General features: G+C 34.3%; 1 pseudogene; it reads right to left on the bottom strand.

Moving 5' to 3' along the window:
* Nucleotides 1–337: 337 nt before the first annotated feature.
* On the bottom strand, nucleotides 338–509 carry LOC125917023 (40S ribosomal protein S29-like; annotated as a pseudogene).
* Between the last annotated feature and the right edge of the window lie 3,838 nt (nucleotides 510–4,347).

The raw sequence follows: 4,347 nt of genomic DNA, 5'->3' as shown, positions 1-4,347 counted from the left end.
GTTGATGGACACTTGGAGTGTCTTGCTATGAATATTGGTATACAAGTATCTGTTTGAGTCCCTGGTTTAAATTCTTTTGAATATAAGCCTAGAAGTGGAAGTGCTGAATCCTATGGTAGTATAGTTTATGTTTACCCTTGTGAGGGACCACAACACCTGTTTTCCAAAGTGGCTGCATTTTACATTCCCACCAGCAGTGAACAAGAGTTCCAACTCTTTTTTTTTTTTCATAATTGAAGTATTTTTATTTTATGTACAATGAGTTGACACTAGGTAGGTATCTTGGATATCTGCAGTTAAGGTAGGTATCTTGGATAACCCATTCAAGGAAGTTCAGTTAATCCAACTTAATGAAGCCTATATCCTTCGTGTCCTGACAGAAACACCAGCAGCACATATTGAGGCTGTATTTCCAGTTCAGAGCGTGCTGGTTTGAGCAGATGCAGCAAGAAATGAGAATGCTGGCCACATTTCCTTGAATGGCTCCAGTAGAGCTGCTGGTGATCCATCTTGTTTGCTTGGATGCGATGAGGCAAATGGCTGAAAAAGGGTTCCAGTTTCTCACATCTTCACCAACACTTCCTTTTTACTCCCTCCCTCCCTCCCTCTTCCTTCCTTCCTTCCTTCCTTCCTTCCTTCCTTCCTTCCTTCCTCCTTCCCTCCCTCCCTTCCTTTCTATGCTTTTGAGCATGAACTAGTATCTCCTTGTGGTTTCAATTTGCATCTCCCAAATGGCAGTGATGTGGAGCATCCTTACATTTGCTTGTTCACCAATTGTATATCTTTTTTTGGATAAATGCCTTTTCAAGTCTTTTTCCTCTTTTTATATTGGTTTGTTTTTTGTTGTTGAGTTGTAGGAATTCTATATATTCTGGATAAAAGATATATGATCAGCAAGTATTTTCTCTCTTTTGGTGTGTTATCTTTTCACTCTCTTGATAGTGTCCTTTGAGTAACAAAAGTTTTAATTTTAATTTGGTCCAATTTATCTACTTTTTATTGTTGTTGTCTATTTGTTTTTAATGTCATATCCAAGAAATCATTGCCAAAATCCAATGTTAAGAGTTTTTTTCTATATTGCCTTCTAAGAGTTTTATAGTTTCAGCTCTTATGTTTAGGTCTTTGATCCAGTCTGAGTTAATTTTTACATACGATGCTAAGGTAAGGGTCCGGTTTCATTCTTTTGCATATGGATATCCAACTTTCCCAACACCATTTGTTGAAAGACTACCCTTTCTCCATTAAATAGTCTTGGCACCCCTCTTGAAAATCATTTGACCACAAAATGAGACTTTATTTCTGGGGGCTCTATTCTATATGTTTATACTTATACCAGTACCATGCTGTTTTGATTACTGTGGCTTTATAGTAAGTTTTGTAATCAAGAAGTGTGAGTTCTTCAACTTTATTTTTCTTTTTAATATAGTTTTGGCTGTTTGGGGTCCCTTGAGATTCTGTGTGAATTTTAGAATGGATTTTTCTATTTCTGCAAAAAATGTCATTGGGATTCTGATAGAAATATCATTGAATCTGTAGATTGCTTTTTGATAGTATTGATATCTTAATATTATTAAGTCTCCAATCCATAAACATGGGATGTCTTACCATTTATTTCTGTCTTTAATTTTTTTCAGCCACATTTTATAGTTGTAAGTGCACACTTATTTTTCCTCCTTGGTTAAGTTTGTTTCTAAACACTTTATTCTTTTTGGTGCTATTGTAAATGGAATTTTCATTTTAGATTGTTTATTGCTATTATATAGAAATAGCAATATAGAAATATGCACTCTTTTTGACTGTTGATTTTTGTATCCTGTAAGTTTTCTGAATTTTTTATTAGTTTTAACAGTGTTTGTGTGTATGTGTGTTGTGTGTGTGTGTGTGTGTGTGTGTGTAGAATCTTTAAGGTTTCTACATATAAGATCATGTTGACTGTGAACACAGGTAATTTTACCTTTTTCTCCCCCCCGCCCATGTGGATACCTTTCCTTCCTTCCTTCCATATTTTTTTTTTCCCTCCCTTCTTCCCTCCTCTACCTCCCCCTCCTCCTCTTCCTCTTCTCCTCCTTCTTTTTTCTTCCTCTTCCCTCCTTCTTCTTCCTTTTCTGCTTCTCCCTCTCCCTTACTCTTTTTAATGTAAGTTTTTACCCTTGTAAATGTCCCTATTAGAACTACTTTTGCTACATTCCATAAATTTTGATATGTTTTATTTTCATTTTAATTTTTACCAATGTATTATCTAATTTCACTTGTGAGTTCTTCTCCAACTCATTGATTGTTTAAGACTATGTTCTTTAATTTCCACATATTTTTGATTTTTTAAACTTCCCTTCTATTTTTGATTTCTAGTTTCATTCTATTTTGCTAAGATGATGCATTGGGGGCACCCGGGTGGCTCAGTTGGTTAAGCATCTGACTCTTGGTTTCAGGTCAGGTCATGATCTCATGGTTTGTGAGTTTGAGTCCTGTATTGGGCTCTGCTCTGACAGTGATGACAGCATAAAGCCTGCTTGAGATTCTCTCTCTCTGCCACTCCCCTGCTTGTGCACTCTCTCTCTTTCTCAAATTAAATAAATAATCCTAAAGATGTATGATATCAATTTTTTAAAATTTATTCAGAATTGTTTTGAATATATGTATGAATGCATATATATATATATATATATGCTGATTAGTGCATACATGCTTATACTTATATCTTTTTGATGAATTGAATCTTCTGTCAAGATATAATGTCCTTATTTATCTCCTTTTTTTTATTATGAAATTTATTGTCAAATTGGTTCCCATACAACACCCAGTGCTCATCCCAAAGGTGCCCTCCTCAATACTTATTTGTCTCTTGTAACAGACTTTAACTTTATTTCTACTTTGTCTGATATTAGTATAGTCATCCTAGTGCTCTTTTGATTATTGTTTGCATGGAATATCTTTTTCCACCCTTCCATTTTCAGTCCCTTTATGTGTCTTTGGATCTAAAGTGAGTCTCTGGTAGACAGTATATAGTTGGATCATATTTTTAAATCAGTTCTGCTAGTCTCTGCCTTTTGATTGGAGAGTTTAATCCATTTACATCTAAAGTAATTACTGATAAGTGATGAATTACTAAATCCTATACCTGAAACTAATATCACACTATATGTTAACTAACTGGAATTTAAATAAAAAACTTGGAAGAAAAAATAAAATAATTACTGATAATAAAGAACTTACATTTGTCATTTTGCTATTTCGTTTTTATATGTCCTATAGTTTTTTGTTTTTCATTTACTCCATTACTGCTTTCTTTTGTGTTTTGTTAATTTTTTTGTAGTGACAGATGGTGATTCTCTTATTTCCTTTTGTATGTATTCAATAGCTATATTTTTGTGACTACAATGATAATTGCATAAAATATCCTAAAGTTATAGCAACCTAATTTGAATTGATAACTTAATTTCAATTGCATACAAAACCTCCACTTCTCTACAGCTGTATCCCCCTCCCCACCCAACTTTATGTTACTGATGTAACAAGTCACATTTTTATATATTATGTACCTATATTAGTTTCCTAGTGCTACTCTAACAAGTTACCACATATTGGGTGGTTTAAACAGTAGAGATTTGTTATCTCTATTGTGGCAGCTAGAAGTCCAAGATCAACATGTCAGCAGGACTGCTTCCTTCTGAGGCTGTGAGAGACAATCTGTTCCATGCCTCTTACCTACATTCTGGTGGTTTTCTAACAATCTTTGGTGTTCTTTCACTTACAGAAACATCATCCCAGTCTCTGCCTTCATGGTCATATGACATTCTTTCTGTGGGCCTGTCTCTAAATTTCCCCTTTTTATAGTTACATCAGTCATATTGGATTAGGGGCCCACCATAATACATTGTGACCTCATCTTAACTAATTTTATCTGCAATGACCTTATACAAAAACAAATTCATATTCTGAGGTACAGAAGGTTAAGACTTCAACATATTAATTTTGAGGGGGACATAATTTGACCCCAAACAGTGCCCAATAACATAGATTTGTAATTATTTTATGCATTTTTTCTCTTAATTCCTTTATCAGAGATCTTTATGTCTTCATAGAGCTTCAAGTTACTGTCTAGCATCCTTTCATTTTAACTTGAAGCATTTCTTGTAAGGCATTACTGAATGATAGTGAATACCCTGAGTTTCTGTTTACCTCGGAACGTCTTAATTTCTCCTTTATTTTTCCAGGAAAGTTTTGGTGGCTATTGAACTCTTGGTTGACAGTTTTTATTCTTCATCACTTTAAACATTTCATTCTACATTCCTCTGGCCTCCAAGGTTTCTTGTGAGAAATTGGTTGATATTCTTATTGAGGATCCCT

Source organism: Panthera uncia, unplaced genomic scaffold (assembly GCF_023721935.1).
Source record: "Panthera uncia isolate 11264 unplaced genomic scaffold, Puncia_PCG_1.0 HiC_scaffold_1402, whole genome shotgun sequence".
NCBI classification, from domain to species: Eukaryota; Metazoa; Chordata; class Mammalia; order Carnivora; family Felidae; genus Panthera; species Panthera uncia.
The sequence above is the reverse complement of the archived record's forward strand: the minus strand, read 5'-3'. Positions and strand labels throughout refer to the sequence as shown.